Here is a 22,673-nt window from a genome sequence, read left to right on the forward strand (position 1 = left end):
CGTACAGCTCATCAATCACAAAGCTTTTGAAGGTAATATCGGGGCTGGTTAAGAAGTAGTAAATTGAGTTTGCTGGTCATTTCCAAGGCTGCTGTGCACTTTGTCTTACCAGCGATCTTGTTTAGGATTCATTCTCCAGTATTACTGTCAGCAAGCTTCAACCCGGCACCACTGCTCCTCTTTCCTCAGGCATTTTTGCCTGCTTTGGCATGTGGCGTCATGTTTTTTGACACCGTTTTCTTCAAATATTTGCAGTTGCTGCACCTGACACCCACCTAGAATTTGGACGGCAGCTCTAAGAAGCTCATGTTGCATTAGAAACGGCTTGAGGAAAGTGCTGATGCCATCAACAGAAGCCAGAGATTATTAAAATCATTAATAAGAATTTTACGTGTGTATATTTATACTGCATATCTATCTATCTATCTATCTATCTATCTATCTATCTATCTATCTATCTGCGATCGTTTGTATTGGCACCTTGGTGCCTATATGTCGGTTTTTCATAAAAAGTATTTACAGGAAATAAAATATATTTCTGAAAGAAATGAAAATCTATAAATGTATCTCCGTAGCGAAGAGTAACAGATGTGAACAAGATTATATCGATGTCATCATGCTACAGTCTCCAGCTACAGACAATGGCAGAATTATTGGCACCCTTCTTCGGCAGGAAAAAAAAAACAAAAACATGAAATCAGTGATATTTTAATATTACGCATCCACTGAGTCTCATTTTTAATGTAAGATTGTTTATGATACTGTATATTCCGATACAACATCAATTTTGTTCTATTGTGTACTTTAAGTTTTGGGCGGCACGGTGGTGTAGTGGTTAGCGCTGTCGCCTCACAGCAAGAAGGTCCTGGGTTCGAGCCCCGTGGCCGGCGAGGGCCTTTCTGTGTGGAGTTTGCATGTTCTCCCCGTGTCCGCGTGGATTTCCTCCGGGTGCTCCGGTTTCCCCCACAGTCCAAAGACATGCAGGTTAGGTTAACTGGTGACTCTAAATTGAGCGTAGGTGTGAATGTGGGTGTGAATGGTTGTCTGTGTCTATGTGTCAGCCCTGTGATGACCTGGCGACTTGTCCAGGGTGTACCCTGCCTTTCGCCCGTAGTCAGCTGGGATAGGCTCCAGCTCGCCTGCGACCCTGTAGAACAGGATAAAGCGGCTACAGATAATGAGCCTACGCTCATTATCTGTAAACACCTACGCTCAATTTAGAGTCACCAGTTAACCTAACCTGCATGTCTTTGGACTGTGGGGGAAACCGGAGCACCCAGAGGAAACCCACGCAGACACGGGGAGAACATGCAAACTCCGCACAGAAAGGCCCTCGCCGGCCACGGGGCTCGAACCCGGATCTTCTTGCTGTGAGGCGACAGCGCTAACCACTACGCCGCCGTGCCGCCCCGTCTCTTGTATCAGTTATCTTATTTCTATAGATGACTTGCAGCCACGTGATCAAACTGTGCTACATCATGACCGTCCACCATGATGGTGGATAAACAAAGCAACTCGGACGGCAGCCGCTGAAAGCGTGTCTGTAAATGATGCTGAGTTTTCTCAGTATTGCCACGATTTGAACGGTCGAGCAAAAGAGAAGATAGATCTGTGTGGTTTTGACCAGGGCTTTGAACCGGAATTTTTTTCCTATTGGTTCGTTCCGAACAGAAACGGAATTTTAACGTTTCCGGTTTTGGGTTCCACCATTAAATAGACGTTCCCGAACCGGTTAGAACAAAAAAATTTCGTTCCCGGAACGGTTAATTACGTTCCCTCTCAGCTGTTTAACAAATGGCTATAAAGTTATGTCTCTGTCTCATCCAGCTTAAGCCAAATGTAGGCTAATTCTATTACAACCTTCATTAAATAAGACAAGAAATAATTCAAAACAATTATTATTTCAAATGTTGGCGATTTGGATTCTCAGTATGTCTTCCCATCTACACAAACAGAAAAAGTGCCAAAAATGAAAGATAATTCGTTTAGTGTGTTACCAAAGGCTAGTCAGGCCCTATAGAGGGCTACCGCATGACGTCACCGCGCCGCGAGATTTTGTTAGGCGCCATATTGGAAGACCAAGTACACATCTATGCAAGTACATACATCCATAAAACAAACTACACCTGAAATGTAGCCAGGGCCGGTTCTGCCCTAATCTGGACCCGGGTGCAACATCGCGCAACAACACCCCCCCCCAAAAAAAAAAACAGTCTAAATCAGGACAACCATCACATAACTATAACTATAAACATTTTATATCAACTATTTTAACTACATGGGCTATAATAAATAAGCCTGCAGGCAGCCACGGCGGGCTGCCTCAGAAAAGTAACCATTTGTCCTACCTTAAAACTCGTTTTGCATTTTCTGCCTCCTTTTTTGTATTTTCGACCCTCCGTTTATTTTCTTTCCTTTTCTGAAAACCCGATTTGTGTCCAGACATTTTGTTCTGCTACCAACGAACTAACTCGTCAGGTCTCGTCTCTCGAGCCTGCGATGATTCCCGTGGGAGGGGCAACAACTGATACATTTTTACAAACAACCAATAGGGAGGTTGCATTGTTCAGGCTCTTCTTTGCTCAGACACTCAGTAATGCACTTACTCACTAGTAGTCCACCTTCCTGCTCTCTCCATTCAATCAGCGAACGTCACACAGGAAGTGAACCCCAGCGGGTCATAGAAACTTGCGCAGGAGAAGAATGACTATTTGTAGGCTACAGAAACTTTGAGGAACGAAATAAAAACCGGTATTAACCGGTTACCATTATTTTTAATAAGCGTTTCTGTTCCGGAACATAAAAAATAATAAAGTTTCTGGTTTCGTTTCTGTTCCATGTGAAATAGAAAAAGTTCCCGGTTTTCGTTTTCGTTCCTTGAACCAGTTCAAAGCCCTGGTTTTGACGCATATTATTGAAAAAAGTCGGATTCTCTGAGGATAAGACGCTTCTACTGACCATCGAGTACCCGGATATCACGTTATATCTGGTTTGGCAGACTTTGTGGGTCGACAAATCTCAAATGAAGGCTTATAAGTCCATGAAAGCCGATAATTTCTTTGTCTCTGGATGGGTAAATACTTTATTAATTAAACCAGTCAATGATGACAAAGCAGTTTGTACTTGCAAGGGGAAGTTCGGGCTTCTTTTGCATTGAGTTTACTTCTGCTTGTAAACAACAGACGAAGTGTGAAATTTTGACGTCTCTGGCTTTATGGCTCACGAATTTTGCTGACGCTCCTCGAAGCGAAATGGTAATACACGCGTTCAAATTATAACAACGACCGAGTGAACCGCGACAAGAGAACGCTCATTTTAGAGCAAAATTCCAGCAACACGAAATTAAATTCTTCCATGATATTATCGAGAAAGCTTTCGAATCTCACCTGAGATAACCGATCACTGCAAACACGAGCTGTTTTGGTTTTAGTCTCTGTTAGATCAGCCCTGCTGATGTTGTTCAGCCGCGCTCGTCTCCTCTCCGTACTGAGCCTCAGAGTTTCCTCGCCCTCTTTCCGAATCACGGACGCAATTCTAAAAAAATCGGAACGTGTCGCGGTCACGAGTCCTGTTGTGACCACGACCATATACAGCACAAAGATATGGCAGAGAGAAAAGGACGCTTAAAGCAGTGGAAAAACAAAGAGAGTTGCGCACGCCTGACTATGTTTTGTACGCAATGTCGCTTGACCCCAAATTTGTATTTAGATCCACCAACATGGCCGACATCCGGGTTTCTATTTTGCTTTGACGTCACTTGCAAGTCAAGGATCATTAGAATGCTAACCATCTAAGCACTGGTTTTTGCATTTTCTATTTCCATCTTAGTTTTGAGTTTTGCACCTCATGTAACTTACAGTATTTTTATTGTTATTCTATTCGGCACTGATTTTTTGGCATTTATTTCTTGTTTTACATAAAGTTTATCTTTAACTTGTATTGTTGGATTCTACCTTGTACCATATTTTAAGGAGCAATTTCTGGCACAATCATTTTTATCTTATCAACAAGTTTTATGTGATCTTATCTTATTGGGATAAATTACATCACAATACTGGTTTTTTTTCCTGATATGATGGATGTTGTGATGTCAATTTATTACATTTTGGACATCTATAAAATTGTAATAATATAAAAAATGTTATAAATAACGTCACATCAAATTGTGCTGTTGTTGCTGGTTCACATGAACTTTTCTTTGTTGACTTGGTTGTATGGGACGTTTGGTGCCATGTATTTTGTAACTTCCTGCGAGATGCAACCGAGATTTTGGGTGAAAAATTCGTGGAACGCAGCAGAATTTCACAGTTGATGCCACAGTTTGTGGAAACTCGTCAACAGAAAAGTGAATGATAATGACTTCTGGGTATCGCAAAACTTCTAAACTTTTACTGCATAGATTTTTTTGGGAGAAAATATCGATGATGACAGTAACATTCGTTCGAGTAAATATTTGTCATTTCCTGAATTGTAATCATGAAAAGTGGTTTCATGTTCATTTCAGTCATTTTTACTGAATCTCTTCGTCTCTTAAGGGTGCCAATAATTTTGGGGTTGACCGCAAATAATAAATCTATCCTGTGTATTCATTATGTGTCAAAAAAAAAAAAATCACTGTCAAAATCAAAATCTCTTGCAGATGATATTTTGATGATATTCCATTTTAACTTGTCTAGAATTAGGTCCCAAAATTATTGGCACCCACAGCACACCTTGTCGTGTGTGTTTGTCCTTTTGGAGGAGATCAAGCATTTGACTTTGCTTTCCTCGGACTTGCCATCAATATTTGTGTTAAGAATAAATGAGTCCATAAATTACAATCAATTACAGATTTTAAATTACTGTTTTTGTGGCATTATGATGATTTTTTTTTCTGTTTAGTCATTTTAATCGCCTGCTTTGTCACTGAGGCAAATCCTGACAGATTAAAGGTGCCAAAAGTCGGCTGTTCTTCATAAACATGAAGTTAGTCGGCATAAAAATAGGAAAAAGTTCGATATAATATCATTATATATGACTGGAATGGTATTAAAAGTCTAAAACTAATATTACAGTTGCTGAACTACTGTTCCACACACACACACACACACACACACAAGTGCACTCAGACAAATAACGACATGTGTTGCAATCTTATGAAATACTTGCATAATCACTGTTACACTGCTATTCAAAGAAGGAGGGAAAAAGGATATATATTTTTTAAACAGGGAAAAAATAACATGTTTTAGTCATTACTTCGAATATCAGAGCAAAGAGAATTCATCAAAGTTAGAAAAAAAAAGAAAACTTTGGAAACTTTTAAAAAAGGCGAGATATCTCCTGAATTACATTACAAGCCAAAGCAACAGCGAAAGGAAGCTGATTTAACAGGAAGTGAATTTTCGTACTTTCGAATCTTGTTTTCGATTTTTCATGATCCTGGACCCTGCATTCATAATGCGTTATAATAAACATGTACAACCGCTCATCAGGAGTTATCCTTCACAAAGCATTACTATGTCTTTCATAATGCATTGTAATATCGGCTCGGCTCATAAGAACAGCAGGGACTCAATGCGGAAATGTTATAATGCATTATAACACCTGGATCATCGAGAATTGGTTCGAATACATGAAAAGTATTGTCAGATATTGCATCTTCATATTGCCAGGTTTCATCATGCATTATAATATCTGTACATAAGAACAGTCCAGACTCATTGCAATAGTGTTATAATGCACAATAACACCTGTATACCTGTTCATAAGCAAAGCCTAGTATCTGTCTCTAAAATGTCAGGTTGCATTATAATATCTGTTTAAAATACAAACATGTCCCACCACAGGGAACCTGATCATAAGCGCAAGGCAACGGATCTCAGAAACACCTGACCACCAGACAGCAAAATTTGTATCTTTATGTCCACAAGATAGATGGGTTTTTATCCAGCGCTTATTTGTAATTTGCTTTTTAAAAAATAATATGGGATTATTTATTCGCGAACACATTTTGCAGAACACATTCACGACAGTTTCATATAAAACTAGAAAAGCACTCGGAGAGCGCAGACCTCCGCCAGGAATCCTTTAAAAAAATCTGGGATCCAGAAGATGATCCGGATCACTGCCAAAATTTAATGGATTGTTACTCGTGCCCAGTCACACCTCTGGAAAAAATTTCAGAGCAATCCGTTCATTACTTTTTCTGTAATGTTGCTAACAGACAAACCAACAAATCAACAAACAAACCAACGCTACCGAAAACATAACCTCCTTGGTGGAGGTAATAATAATAACTAGAATGCATTTCCGGAGAAAATGCGAACGTGTGCTTGCTCAGGCGCGCCGCCATGGCGACCCGGCAAGAGAGGCGACCGCACGCCCACACGACAAGTATTGTGTCAACACGTGAAAGTTTGGCCAAGACACAAGGCGGATTCTCATACGGAGATGACAGGCTGGCAAGGTTCTTTACAGGGACATCCCAGAGCATCACTAACATGAAAATTTAGATGTAATTCTAAATCCGTAAAGAGATATGACCCAAAACACGTCTTTGCTCATTGTGGCGCCCCCTAGAAGCCAAATGACACCAAATTTGATGACGGCGCATGAACTGGTGCCAAAAGTCATCTCAACAAATATGGTCTTGATACGTCAAAGCGTTTCTGAGATATGAGCCAAAATACGTTTTTGCTAATTGTGACGCTCCCTAGTGGCCAAATGACACCATATTTGATGAGGGTAGTTTGGATGGTGTCGAAAGTCGTGCCACTAAATATGGTCTTGATAGATCAAAGTGTTTCCGTGATATGAGCTCACTTCCTGTTTGGTGGCTTCGCCATCGATTTTGATTGGCAGCCACGGGTGAACGCTTCGACATATGAGAGCAAAATGAATGTCATTCATTAGGCATGGACTGAAGATAATGTGTGCCAAGTTTCGTGATGATCGGACAAAACATGCGGCCAGGGTCACTCTACCTTCACTTTAATTCAAAATGGCGGAAAATCTAATTAGGCGTAGAATGACGTCATAGGGTGCGTTGGAATCGTCTAGCTTCAAGGATTCCGAAAGCACCAGACTTATGAAAATCGGACATACGGATCAAAAGTTACGTGCATGAACGCATGTAAGACTGTGATCAGTTGGTGGCGCTAGAGCGTGAGACTTACCAACATGAAACTTGATGAACTCAATCAGGGTCCACTCCTCTATCAGTCTACCAAGTTTCATGACTTTACACCTTACGCTTTGGCCTACAGAAGGAAAAATCTGGGGTTTTTTTGTGTCGCGCGCCCATTCATTTCAATGGGGAAAAATTAATCCTTTAAAAAAATCAGGGATCCAGAAGGTGATCCGGATCACCGCCAAAATTTAATGGATTGTTACTTGTGCCCAGTCACACCTCTGGAAAAAATTTCAGAGCAATCCGTTCATTGCTTTTTCCATAATGTTGCTAACAGACAAACCAACCAACCAACAAACAAACAAACCAACGCTACTGAAAACATAACCTCCTTGGCGGAGGTAACCAGTTAAAGCAGTTGTATTAGTCCACTCGCTTGTTGGACAGTTGATAGTTTGTGTCGTGTAAGGGTGATAGACGGATGTAAGTGCAGGAAGAGTTTTATTGAAAACACACTCGCAAATCCAACAGATCCAAAACGGAGACAACGGCCGAGTCAAAAAACAGGCAGTGGTGGAGTGAGGCACAGACAGGATATCAGAGGGAAAACAATACAGTACTCACAGTCCAAAAACACAAACAGGGTCAAAAACCAGGCAAGTGACGCAGAATACAAGGCTTGGTAACGTCAGACGCAGGGTACGGAGTGTATACTTCACAAAGTCTGTGTGTTACTCAGAGTCCTTATTTAAATTTATGCACCGTGATTGCACTCTAATCAGGAACAGGTGCATGGTCATTCACAGAGGTGGAAAAACTGGATTGACAAAGTAAAAGTCCTGCTTAGGTTTTCCTTCTGCCTGTGCTCTCAACACAGGTGATTTCACCAATTAGCTCATCAACCTGGCTTAGGGGATGTGGTAATTAGGATCAGCTGGTTCATTGAATTGGCTGGAGCAAAAATGTGGCAGGGTTTTTACTTCCTGCACCCGGGTTTTTCCACCTCTGGTCATTCGTCCTGAAAGATGTACCGTATTTTTCGGACTATAAGTCGCACTTTTTTTCATGGTTCGGCTGGCCATGCGACTTATACTCCGGTGCGACGTATATATGTTTGTTTGGTTTTTTTTCACCGCGGAATAACTGGACCTGATGCTGAGTCTGATGACAGCCACGCAGAAGAAGAGGAAACGGCGCTTCATCTGCCGCTGGAGGCAGAGTTGTTCAGAAGCGACACCGAGGATGAGGAATTCAATGGATTTGCTGATTTGGAGTGAAATCGTCAGCTTGATAAACTTGATTGACCTGTGTTTTATTATTAATGATAGGCCAATAGTTATTTAAATAAGTTATGTAGTGATTTTAGGCAGTGCTTAATTTGTGAAGTGGGAGGTCCCAGAACGCAGGAGGTGGGTGGGGCCGGCGACTCAAAAAAAAAAAAAAAAGGCGGGGGATGGTTTACTATAACTTTACGCACATGTGCTTATTGTGTGTGTAAAATAATAATAATAATAATAATAATAATAATAATAATAATAATATCAGACATTATGATCTTAGAAAACGCTTTAGTGACAAACAGTTACAGACAGTAATATGTCGTGATATATTATAAAATATTAATTTTTATTAGTCTATATATTAAATTATATATTACATTTATCTTCTAAAATAACAGACTGTACTCATCACAACCGGTTTATTTCACCATTGGAGATCAGATCACACAAGACATGAGTTAAATGACTCATTTTAAGGATTTAAGTAGGGGATTTAAAAGCGGTTGTTGTTGTTGTTTTTTTCACTAGACGGTTGTTTTTACTACCGTACCTGTCTTTGGAGATGATATACCTATAGCCTACTTGGCCTCTGATTTGATGAAATAAAATTCGACAAAAATGAAGAATGACACTCCTCGATGATGACTACAGCTTTAATAACACAGATGAAAGAGCCATGGGGCGATAATAAGCCCTACCGCTAAAAATAATCTAAAAGCAAACTGATTAATGCATCAGTAATAGGCTACTAATATTAGTTATAATAATAATATAGGTTATTAGTAATAACGATAGTGATAGTATTAAAGATAGTAGTAGATATTTAAAATAATCAGACTAGGCTACTTACAGGGCAAAGGGCGCGTTATCACTGCTCAGCTGTTCGTTTATTAAATAAGCAATGCAGTCGCGCAGTAACCACGCGCCGCTTATCAGATACAATCACAGATTCTATGGATAGGATAACCCTTCAAAAAAGTGCGACTTATAGTCCGGTGCGACGTATACATGTTTTTTTCGTCTTCATAATGCATTTTTTGGCTGATGCGACTTAAACTCTGGAGCGACGTATAGTCCGGAAAATACGGTAATCAGACAACTGTTTGACGTATCGAGTTTGATATTGAATGGTAACACAGTACCAGGCTTGTACTGTAGTACTCGAGTCCGACTCGTGCCCTGATTTTAAGGACTCATGGCTCGACTTGGACTTGAGCACTGATGACTCGGACTTCGATTAGGACTCGTGCATTAACTGCATTCGGACTTGTAAATTGGAGACTCGGACTCTGATTTTTTCTTTATTTCTTGTAACATGCCATAATAATTTGGCACAGGATATTTATATCTACATTAACTTTTGTACTAATTTCGTGTAAGAGTGTCACACCTGCGCACCTTGGCGCGTGCATCAGACAGACTCCAGACAGCGCGTGCACCAAGCGGACTCTCGCACGTGCTGTAAACGACTCACACCTGCACAGGATTAAGGCGCAATCAGCACGCCGATATAAAAACTGTGAAAACACACTTACGTTGCGAAGTATTGAGTTGTGCTGCTGACACGTTACCGAGCCTTATTTCCTTGTTTGGTTCCCTGATTTCCTGTTTCTCGTCTTTGATTCTGCCGAGTCTACGATAGTCTGTTTGTGCCTCGCTCGACCTATCGCCTGTTTCACCGTTTTACGATTTTGCCTGCCGTTCTGGATTGTTTACCGTCTTCACTTGTATTAATAAACGCACCTTCTGCACTTACATCCGTCTCCCAACCATCTCTGACAGAATACTTCACACTCCCTGATAAAGAGAAGCACATTCACCTGTTCAGGAACAAACTCATGCTAATGGCGCTGAAACAGACACCGTCACATGGTGCAGTTGGGGTCTTGGACTCGACTCAAAATTTTTTGAATGACTCGGACTTGAACACTGGGGACTTGAGACTGGACTCGAACTCGAGGTTTAGTAATTCAACTACAACACTGCTCAGTACTCTACAGCAGTGCTGTAAAGTGAAAGCGCTGGTTCACTGCTGTCCCCCAGGCACCCAGCAGTGGTGCTGTTTCTGGCGCATAGCATACGGTGTCAAAGAAAGGAATAAATATGCATCGTAACTGTGATGCATATCTCATTATTGCTCTCACTGTCACAAGACAATGCAGTGATTTATTGAGGTGAAAAACACAACACGACACAATTAGCTGGTTCACCATTTGATGGTGCGATCATATGATTCTTCTATTCAGGCCGATTTTGTGCCCTTGTAAATATTTCGCTCATAAACTCATCAGGAGCTCTGCTTTTCGGAAGTGCTTAATCGACATTCATAACCTTCATAATGTCAGGTTACATACCGTAACGCCTGATGATAACTGATCGTAAGAACAATGGAATGCATCATCGGGTATTTCATTTCCGTTCAAAAGACTCGAGAACACGTGTCAGGTGTCTGTTATAACGCATTATTATCATGCAACGTGCAGTTTGTATCGCCCAGAGCCTGTGCTTTTGGAATAGTCACCAAATCGAAGGAGAATAAAACACTCGGAGGATGAAGTGGAACTCTGCTTCATCACACCACCCCGACGTTGTTTTATTCCTTGCTCATAATGCATTATGAATGCAGGAGTCAGAGGAAGTGTGACTGGCTGCACTTCAGAAACCTCACTGATGATTGTGATGCTGTTTAAAATGCTTTCGATCAGTTCATCAAAAACGAACAAATCCATCCCGGGCTCTTTAACTTCATACTTCTAATTTTCATGGCCCGTGGTGTAACCTTTGAATCCGCTTCGTTTTAAAAGGTTATCAGAGGGGAAGAAGAAGAAAAGAGGAAAAAAAAAAGAGCGACTTTTATACAGCTAATGAGATGGAGCTAATGGCCTAATGGCGGCCGCTGAGGCCCGTGCGCTTGTTTTTAAAATGAAAAATAAATGAGAATCTCCACATATATGGAAGCGAGTCGACGTAATGAGTCTCTCAAATGCTTTTTCAGGCATATCTTCCCTATAATTTGAGCCTCATGCAGCAGCATTAAAATCATCCATCATTTTTTTTTCCTCCTGCAACTTAAAGAGCAACACAAAGCAAATGATACTGGAGCTTTGCCCGAATGGATGTTTTTTTTTTTTTTTCCTGAATTGGGATGGCAGGGGTTGCATTAGTGCCTTCCATATTCATAAAATAAATGATTTGTTTACACATGGAAATGGTTTTCTTTTTCTTTCAGTGCAGCATGCATCATCAGAAATGTGCATTAGGGCTAAGTCTTGCTGTGATTTTTAAAAAATATGAAGATTACGAAAAAAGGAAGGATAAATCTGTCACAAATCTTAGTGACGTAATCCTGGAACGTGTAACCGAAAGAGAACAAAGTGCCGCACCTGAGAGCAGAAGAGCTCATTCGAATTAGTAACACCAAGATGTGCGACAGGAGAGCAAAGAATTACGAAAACACTTGATATTCCAGCACCGTGACTGTCAATCTTTTCCACAGAGGGATCGATAAATGACTGGGAGGAAAAAGGAAAACTTTACCCCAGGCTAGTGAATAATCAATACCTCGCTCGGTCTGCTTAATTAAACTGCCACATTAATATATCTTCCAGTGAAATGTTCCAAAATAAAATGCGAAAGAAGCTGTCTGGATGAACATATGCTCCACAAACTACAGTATTCCTTTGGAAATATGGACCGGAATCAGGATCGGGATCGGGATCGGGATCAAGTGGGACGCTTCGAACATCTGCATCCAGCTCACGTCGAGCCAATTTGTTTCACGCCGCATCGAATTTCCATTCACTTTATTCATCCCAGCATGTGTTGATTTGGAAAGAAGTGACACACAAAATGCTGTGCTGCATATTTCCGGGTTCTAAAATCATATTTTAGACAGTTTTAAGCAGCTATAAGGAGTAAATCACTCTGTATCATGCTGTTTTCGGAAAATAACCACCGTCAGGTTGGGGTGATGAAGCGCTGTTCCCATTTACGGTTTATTTTTCAATCACAGCACATCCTGAATTATTTTATTCTTGCGACATCAGAGCAGTTTGGCCACGATTCAAAACATCATGGTGTACTTCTTATCCATTTATGGTGTCTTCGAAACAAGGCATTTCCACAAAGCCTTTCTTGTCTTCTCTGTCAACATCGTACAAAACGTAAACTCCAACATGGAAATGGAAATGCACTGAAACTGGAGACTCCTTCCTTAAATTGTGTGTTTTGCTGCAATATGATGACACGAACCTCATGAAAATTATCCAGTTTTTCAGTTATATTTTCACCAGCTGAGGACGTGCTCACATTACGAGGATCTCAAGAGGGGCACGCTAAAAAAAAAAATAAATTAATTAAAAAAAAAAAAAAAACGATCCAGTTTTTGCAGCATTTAGAGAAAAAGTGGGCACTTTGCCTGGCAGTTTTGCTGATTCGTGTTTTGTAAAGTTGCTCCCTGCTTTAATTAGCCTCGCCTGTGCTGTGCGAACCGAGCCAGGTGTGGTTCAGCTCGACGCTAGTGTCAGGTGTATTGACAGGTGTGATTTAACGACGTTTCCTTTCAAAATACTGCAAGACAAACCTTGAAATCTTTGTTCGTGCAGTCTGACAGCATCGGATATTGCGTCCTTGCTTTCAAAAAGCTGAAGCTCTGCTTTCTGTATTAAAAAAAAAAAAAAAATTATAAAAAATCATCCAACACTGAATTCTGAATCCCATTTCCGTTTGTTTTCATGCATGTCCAACCTTCGCAGTGCCTCCAGATTGGGAACGTGGCTTTCTGGCCTGGGATTAACATAGAAGAAGAAAGCATTAATATATGATTTATTGATGAGGCCACAATACGCGGCTCAAGTGGACCGGAGCGTGGTGAAATCCTTCCAAACTCCCTTACGTCTGCAATATGCTCTCGCCACCATGTCTTCATTTGCACACTTCATACATACTAATACGGCTCCTATTTTCTCCTGCAGCCGAGTTTATGTCAGCGGACAGAGCGGGAAAAAAAGCGCGAGGCCAGCTGAATCGGTAACAAGCGCTGGGAAATGGAGATCTCCAGGGAGAGATAGTGAACAGGGGAGTGCGCTTGAGCGAACCCCCTTAATGCAAAGGGCTTCTGACGAGACAAACCCATCAAACTGTTCTGCTGGAGACGTGGATTTTACAGCCTGAAAAGCCTGCAGCATCAGCCTGTATTATACAGAAGTATGACAACAACTGAAACACAGCATTATGTTGTGCTCCAGGGTTTACTACAGAGGTCTGGGAGATCATTTCAGACAAGGAGGTTTGGAGAGGATGAATTTTAAGCGACAATATTATCAAGATAACGGGGGGGAAAAAAACATGATTTCTGATGCACAAAACATCACCATTGGAGCACCAATGACGTTTATCCATGGATATTCATTCACGACCGTGCTAACCACTACACCGCCGTGCCGCCCAAAAAATGTTGCATGTTCTCCCCGTGTCTGCATAGGTTTCCTCCGGGTGCTCCGGTTTGAGGAAGACATGCAGGTTAGGCTAATTGGAGGCTCTAAATTAACTGATCCCTTTTCGCTTTTGTGAGTTTGGAGGAAACCCAGAGGAACTCCACGTGGACACAAAACTCCAAACAGGAACCAGAGCGCAGGTTCGAACCAGGGAGCAATGTTTCGTCTACGTAAACAATTTTCAATTGAACATTAGCTAAGTGATGCATAAAAATGAAAATATTCGAGATATTTCAAAATATATTATACGGACACGAGTGTTTTACTGGGAAATACGCCACTCGTATTTTTCATACGAGCTCCATCCGGGACATGGAGAACCAAAACCGTGACATAAATCTCTCTATGTTACTCGTGAGGAAATCGATGAATTGTTGAAATAAATTTGTCAACTTTTTGTTTGTGTGTCGATATAATAAAAAGAAAATCACATGTTGGCTTGAAGATATGAAGTTTATTTTCTCATGTTGAAAAAGACATTTTTTATACAAAACACATCACAGATCTGAGTGACATATTTAATAATATTGTCTGGCTTTTTTTCGTGGTCTATCAGATATATTCCATTCCGCGAGCATGATACTGAACGAGTCGAAGACGAGTAGCTGAATGGAATATATCTGATAGACCACAAAATAAAGCCATTATTATTATTGTTATACATACACATTCCTTTTGGGTGTTCAACGTGTCTTTTTCTTTCAAAATTCTCACAAAATCTTCCGTATTTAACGAAGCAAACCTGGCAGCCATGTTTGTTTACAAATTGTCAAAGTCGCTCACTAGCGCGGAAGTGTTATGTCTCCGACATGTTGTCTTGAACATTCAACCATGCAATATCGTAAACCATATTCAACGCTCATTCTTCATTGGGTAGAGTGACATAATACACATAGAATAAGCGATATGCTAACGATATTGCATGCTATCAAACCAAATGAATGAAACACGCTAGAAGGGAATAGAACACGTTTTTATTCCATCGAAAAAGTGTCCTGTACAGCATATATAATATTTCCCGATATTTCACTCCGATGACATCACTCCTAGTGTTTTCCACTGACTAGAAGTGCGTTGTCAAAATGGCGAACCGGTTCAAAATTAAAATTCTTTTGATTAAGTTGCATTTTTTTTTTTGATGTGTCTATATAATATAAAGAACATTACACAGTGGCGCAAAGATATGAAGTTTATCTCATCTCATTATCTGTAGCTGCTTTATCCTGTTCTACAGGGTCGCAGGCAAGCTGGAGCCTATCCCAGCTGACTACGGGTAAAAGGCGGGGTTCACCCTGGACAAGTCGCCAGGTCATCACAGGGCTGACACATAGACACAGACAACCATTCACACTCACATTCACACCTACGCTCAATTTAGAGTCACCAGTTAACCTAACCTGCATGTCTTTGGACTGTGGGGGAAACCGGAGCACCCGGAGGAAACCCACGCGGACACGGGGAGAACATGCAAACTCCGCACAGAAAGGCCCTCGCCGGCCACGGGGCTCGAACCCGGACCTTCTTGCTGTGAGGCGACAGCGCTAAACACTACACCACCGTGCCGCCCCGAAGTTTATCTCCTTGTACTGAAAAATATATCACTTGTTTGTAGCCTAGTAAACTAGACCCACCCGCCTAGCGGCCAAAAATATTTTTGCCTACGAGTGGGTCTAGCCTCGCACCATATAAACAAAAACACCCCGGGCATCAAATCATTCCCGCCAATCACAACGCAAGGTTTTTGTTTGGATTCTTTGGGCGGGCTTTTGCAGGAGTGACGACAAGGCTGCGCGACGCTGGAGAAAGCACAGCAGGAAAGATGGCTACGGCTAGTGAACAGCGCGCGTTTGACTCCGCTTTGGAATCAGTTTTAGAAGAATTAGACTTGGAGTTTTGGTTGAAACATGAGCAGGAAGAGGCTCTCCGCTCATTCCTTTTCAAGAAGGACGTTTTCGCTGTTTTGCCGACCGGCTATGGCAAAAGTCTGATCTACCAGCTGGCTCCGCTCGTAGCCAAAAGGATGGGGCTAGTTTGTGCAGTATGAAGAATTAATAAACAGCTTTGAAACATTACTTTTTGATTGTTTCTTATTTTCCCGTTATTTTAAATTTAAGGGAAATTATTTCACCAAACACCACTAAATAAAAACTCTCAAACACAGTTTAAGCAAACACTTGAAAAACACTTGGAAAAAAAAATGAGTGTATGTGGTACAGACTCCAAACTTGTGGTCATTATCTCCAAACTTCTTAATATCTAGAACCTGTTTATTAATTAATACGCATTTTGAAAAATTATTTATTTCAAGGCCTCCCCCACTGCTTTCTGTCGCTCTGACTACGTCACAGTCACTGTTGCGCTGATTGGTCAGAGCGTTGGCCTATACGCACAGAGACAGTTTGAAAGACAGCGGTTTGTTCCTCCTACCCCCTTCGGAAATGTCTACGGATCGAGGCCAGACTAAATATTCATATTTAGTCTGGCTTGCCAGGCTAACTTGTTTGATCACTCACTCGTGAATTTACTGGATATATTCACCACTCGAAGATAAACTGCGTATCTTCGCACCACTGTGTAATATCCTCTATACACTGTATGTCCTGCAGGAAAATAGGAATCATCATGCTGGCTGTAGAAATCCAAACTCACGATGTGTCAACATGCACAAAGAACCAGATCTTGGTCGAATCGCTTGAAATCGAATCAGCTTGTCACGAGAGACGTTTATTGATAGATTTAAAAGATATCATCAGTGGATTTGTTCTCGACACGTGCAATTAAGCATTTTAATCCCTGATTAACTTTAAAATTTTTAAAATACACGGAAAAATTCATAAACGTTTCCTTGCTGTATATTGCATCACGAAAATAAATATCAATTAACATAAAAAAAATAAAAATAAAAGGCACCAATGATTGTTTTTTTTTTGAAGAATTTGTCAGAAATGAGATATTCGGGAATTAGTGTAAAGATTTGTTTTGTATTTTCCTGTAACGTCTCTGCTGACTCAGTTTAAACCTCACATTGTGCTGATTTGTGATACGCAGATGTCCGCGCGTGCAATGTTTACTGAGATTAGCAGGACAAACTTTGTGATTGAATTGGATTTTGCCGAGATGGTCATCCTTGCTCTTGTCTACGTATGACGGAATATCATTAAAATCATTAAAATGCATGCTCGTCCGTGCCTTCATTTTCCAGAGGCTTAAGGAATTACGGTACGTGGTTCGTCGCTGCCGGTTTCTTCTTCTTTTGTTTAAATTATGCCATCGTTGCTTTTAGGGACAATGCTACTTAAAACGCTCTGCCTTCAGAATCCAATTTGATCTAATCAGTCGAAAGCGTCCTAAATTACATTCGACATCGCCGAGAAACGCCGTCTTTGTGAAATTGCTTATGATGGTACAAAAATGCCGGAGCTCGGAGTCATCGATCACAAGACAGTGATCTGAAATGAAGGGAAAAAAGTAATATGATATAAAATAATATAATATGATATAAGCAACGTGGATGATGCTGCTCGTAGGGAAAAAAACTCTCTAATGAAATTAGAGGCAGTGAAGGGAAAAGGAAAACTTTCAGTCCATAAGCATAAACCCGAGCATGACCACATGCCTAAAGAAGGAATAAACCCCTCTGTGTGATGCTGTTATCGGAAATTAATCACTGTCACTTGATTATTTTCCCATAACTGCATGTACAGAAGTGTTTTATTCCATTCCTCTTGAAGTAAAACATTTTATCAACAATTCAAAAAAAAAAAAAGAACGATGATAATTTTGAATTGTACTTTTTATCCATTCATAGTTACATTGAATGCTGTGGGATACTTAACGTGCATCACGCCTAATGGATAATGAATGCGTTATAATATCATATGAATGTGTTAAAATTTCATCCATATCATTGGATCTTCACAGTCCTCTCGTCTTATCGTGAATTCTTCATCAAAAAAATATATTTTTGAAATTTCATTACATTTGAATATTAAATATTAAATATTTTAATAATTTAAACACTCCTGTGGGTTCACCACCCACAGAGGTAGCAGTAGGGGTTTGGTGCAGTGTGGATTGGGTGGCAGTCGAAGGCAGGGGCCTCGACGACCTGACCCCCGGACACAGCGGCTGGCTGTTGGGACATGGAATGTCACTTCGCTGGGGGGGAAGGAGCCTGAGCTTGTGCGGGAGGTTGAGAGGTACCGGCTAGAGATAGTCGGGCTCACCTCCACGCACAGCTTGGGCTCTGGAACCCAGCTCCTCGAGAGGGGCTGGACTTTCCACTTCTCTGGAGTCGCCCATGGTGAGCGGCGGCGGGCTGGTGTGGGCTTCCTTATAGCTCCCCAGCTCAGCCGCCATGTGTTGGAGTTTACCCCAGTGAACGAGAGGGTCGCCTCTCTGCGCCTTCGGATTGGGGAGAGGGCTCTTGCTGTTGTTTGTGCCTACGGGCCAAATAGCAGTATAGAGTATCCGGCCTTCTTGGAGTCCCTGGGAGAGGTACTGAGGGGTGCTCAGACTGGGGACTCCATTGTGCTACTGGGGGACTTCAATGCTCACGTGGGCGATGACAGTGACACCTGGAAGGGCGTGGTTGGGAGGAACGGCCTCCCCGATCTGAACCCGAGTGGTGTTTTGTTATTGGACTTCTGTGCTAGTCACAGTTTGTCCATAACGAACACCATGTTCGAGCATAGGGGTGTCCATAAGTGCACGTGGCACCAGGACACCTTAGGTCGGAGGTCGATGATCGACTTTGTAGTCGTGTCATCTGATCTCCGACCCTATGTCTTGGACACTCGGGTGAAGAGAGGGGCTGAGTTGTCAACTGATCACCACCTGGTGGTGAGTTGGATCCGCTGGCGGAGGAGGAAGCTGGACAGACCTGGCAGGCCCAAACGTATGGTGAGGGTCTGCTGGGAACGTCTGGCCGAGCACTCTGTTGGGGAGGTCTTTAACTCCCACCTCCGGGAGAGCTTTTCCCAGCTTCCGAGGGAGGCGGGGGACATTGAGTCTGAGTGGACCATGTTCTCTACCTCCATTGTGGACGCAGCTGTTCGGAGCTGTGGCCGCAAGGTCTCCGGTGCCTGTCGTGGCGGCAATCCCCGAACCCGGTGGTGGACACCGGAAGTAAGGGATGCCGTCAAGCTGAAGAAGGAGTCCTATCGGGCCATGTTGACCTCCGGGACTCCTGAGGCAGCCGACGGGTATTGGCAGGCCAGGCGTGCTGCAGCTCGGGCAGTTGCGGAGGCAAAAACTCGGAACTGGGAGGAGTTCGGGGAGGCCATGGAGAAGGACTATCGGTCGGCCTCGAAGAAATTCTGGCAAACCGTCCGGCGCCTCAGGAGGGGGAAGCAGTACTCTGCCAACACTGTTTACAGTGCGGGTGGGGAGCTGTTGACCTCGACTGGGGACATTGTCGGGCGGTGGAAGGAATACTTTGAGGATCTCCTCAATCCCACCGTCATGTCTTCCACTGAGGAGACTGAGGCTGATGACTCAGAGGTGGACTCGTCCATTACCCAAGCCGAAGTCACTGAGGTGGTTTGCAAGCTCCTCGGTGGCAAGGCACCGGGGGTGGATGAGATCCGCCCTGAGTATCTCAAGTCTCTGGATGTTGTGGGGCTGTCTTGGTTGACACGCCTCTGCAACATCGCGTGGCGGTCGGGGACAGTGCCTCTGGAGTGGCAGACTGGGGTGGTGGTCCCTCTTTTTAAGAAAGGGGACCGGAGAGTGTGCTCCAATTATAGGGGAATCACACTTCTCAGCCTCCCAGGGAAAGTTTACTCCAGGGTACTGGAGAGGAGAATTCGACCGATAGTCGAACCTCGGATCCAGGAGGAACAATGCGGTTTTCGTCCTGGTCGCGGAACACTGGACCAGCTCTATACCCTTCATAGGGTGCTCGAGGGTTCATGGGAGTTTGCCCAACCAGTCCACATGTGCTTTGTGGATCTGGAGAAGGCATTCGACCGTGTCCCCCGTGGTATTCTGTGGGGGGTGCTTCGGGAGTATGGGGTTCGGGGCTCTTTGCTAAGGGCTGTCCGGTCCCTGTACGAACGGAGCAGGAGTCTGGTTCGCATTGCCGGCAGTAAGTCAGACCTGTTCCCAGTGCATGTTGGACTCCGGCAGGGCTGCCCTTTGTCACCGGTTCTGTTCATAATTTTTATGGACAGAATTTCTAGGCGCAGCCAGGGGCCGGAAGGAATCCTGTTTGGGAACCACAGGATTTCATCTCTGCTTTTTGCGGATGATGTTGTCCTGTTGGCTTCTTCAAACCAGGACCTTCAGCATGCACTGGGGCGGTTTGCAGTCGAGTGTGAAGCGGCTGGGATGAGAATCAGCACCTCCAAGTCCGAGGCCATGGTTCTCGACCGGAAAAGGGTGGCTTGCCCTCTCCAGGTTGGTGGAGAAGTCCTGCCTCAAGTGGAGGAGTTTAAGTATCTCGGGATCTTGTTCACGAGTGAGGGAAGGATGGAGCGTGAGATCGACAGGCGGATCGGTGCAGCCTCCGCAGTGATGCGGTCGCTTTACCGGTCCGTCGTGGTGAAGAAGGAGCTGAGCCAAAAGGCGAAGCTCTCAATTTACCGGTCGATCTACGTTCCGACTCTCACCTATGGTCATGAGCTTTGGGTAATGACAGAAAGAACAAGATCGCGGATACAAGCGGCTGAAATGAGTTTCCTTCGCAGGGTGGCTGGGCGCTCCCTTAGAGATAGGGTGAGAAGCACAGTCACTCGGGAGGAGCTCGGAGTAGAGCCGCTGCTCCTCCACATCGAGAGGAACCAGCTGAGGTGGCTCGGGCATCTTTTTCGGATGCCTCCTGGACGCCTCCCTGGGGAGGTGTTCCAGGCATGTCCCCCCGGGAGGAGGCCCCGGGGAAGACCCAGGACACGCTGGAGGGACTATGTCTCTCGGCTGGCCTGGGAACGCCTCGGTGTTCTTCCCGAGGAGCTGGCCGAGGTGTCTGGGGAAAGGGAAGTTTGGGCTTCCATGCTTAGACTGCTGCCTCCGCGACCCGGTCCTGGATAAGCGGAAGAAGACGAGACGAGACGAGATAATTTAAACATAGTTCCACCACCGGGCCACAAAAAAATCTATTTAAATGTTTTTTAATGACTGTAATATTTAAATTTTGACACATTTCAACCTGTGAGCTGTAGTAAAAAATATTCTTCTTTTTAAAGTCTTTTTTAAAATCATTTTAAAGGTCATTCAGATGCCAAAATTTTCACTCGCAGGATGTAATTCTTTTTTTTATTGTTTTTATTTTATAAAAAAACTGTTATAATTTAATTTACGCAGAGTTCCACCTTGAAGCCAAAATAAAAAGTAGAATTATTTTTTTTTTTTAAATCTATATCATAAGCGGCAAAGTTTGTTTGTTTATTTGTTTGTCTTGAGCTAACGTCACAATTTCTTGACGGATTTTCACCAAATTTGGCAGCTAGGTCCGGGGATGACCTGGAATTTTGCAGATATCAACAAAATTCATGTACGGGGGTGGGGGGTGGGGGTTGGGGTGTGCAACATCAACCCCTCCCTCAATGCCTTTCACGTTACATTTATGAACACAAACTCTCGACAGATCTTCACTAAACTTGGCACGTAGGAACAGGAGATAGCCACAATTTGGCAGAACTCAGAAATTCCATATTTGGGCCCCAGGGGGTCCCCAGCGGTCCCCTGGGTGGTGGATGTTTGGATTTTTGTTTGTCTTGAGTTAACATCACCATTTCTCAATGGTTCTTTAACAAATTTGACATGGAAGTCTGGGGGCAACCCAGAATTTTGCAAAACCCGGCCAACCTGCTAGTACTAAATAATTATACATTTTTTAAATTTGTGCTACATGGCTGTTGGAATTGTCCAGATTCAATCAGATTAGATGAGATGAGATTAAAGTTACAGGTGATAAAATGAAATATGATCATTTTTAAAACAAACTGATTTTTTAAAATAGATTCTTTAATTGTTTTATATCCTTTTATAAATCTATCATATCATGTGTATTTAATCAGCATTGCTTCGTGTTTGAGCACAGAAATCAGAACTCCAGACATGGAATTTCCAACATGTGCCGAGTTTCCCAAAAGCATCGTAGCACAAAGATCATCGTTAAATGGTAGCGCGAGCAGCACAATGAACACTCTCTCTCCTAGTTAAACTGCTCTAAGAGGCTTTTGGGAAACCCACCAATGGTCGGTTCTCTTCATGATGTCATCACGCGACATTCTCTCACCTCATTGGCTGGATCGCATTCTCGCCGCACTCTGGTGCCAAAACCACTCGTCTCTGGTCTTTCTCCTTTGTTGTGTCCCAGTGGCCACTGAAATTAATGAACACGTGAATCCACAGCCGTTACCTTTTAATGTCAGTGATTAAGCAGGACAGTAAAAAGGCTCGGAGCTCACAGCGATGACAGGAGTTGAGGAACTCGCAGTTTTGAAAACGAGGGATGAAAAAGAACGAAACGTCATATGAATTGTTAGTGTGTACTTTTAAGAAAAGTAGTTTAAAGGAGTGATTTCACCTTTTCATTGCTTTTCATCAAATCGTACCTTTTTCAAGTCCTAATTTCGGCACAGGAGTGTGTGTGTGTGTGTGTGTGTGTGTGTGTGTGTGTGTGTGTGTACAAGTATGTTGTGTGTACATGAGTGGGTGGTCATTTGATGCATTTAATTCTGGGATGAGTGGATTTTTTCATTTCATGCCTGATAGGATCAGGGAACTGGCGATGCCGGCCGGCGCATGATCTTTTCCAGGCAAACACCAATCAATTTCCATTAA

General features: G+C 42.8%; 1 protein-coding gene across 7 annotated transcripts in view; it reads right to left on the reverse strand.

The window, feature by feature from the left end:
* rbfox1 (RNA binding fox-1 homolog 1) overlaps positions 1-22,673 on the reverse strand; it is a 508,364-nt gene that overhangs the window by 341,681 nt on the left and 144,010 nt on the right. Inside the window, exon 1 of one of the 7 annotated variants that reach the window (XM_060901126.1) lies at positions 110-179. The exons of the other annotated variants lie outside the window; for them this stretch is intronic. The gene's annotated coding sequence lies outside the window, so the exon portion shown is untranslated. Of the gene's footprint in view, positions 1-109; positions 180-22,673 lie in introns of those variants that run through there. 7 annotated transcript variants of the gene reach the window in all.

Source organism: Neoarius graeffei, chromosome 20 (assembly GCF_027579695.1).
Source record: "Neoarius graeffei isolate fNeoGra1 chromosome 20, fNeoGra1.pri, whole genome shotgun sequence".
Lineage (NCBI taxonomy): Eukaryota > Metazoa > Chordata > Actinopteri > Siluriformes > Ariidae > Neoarius > Neoarius graeffei.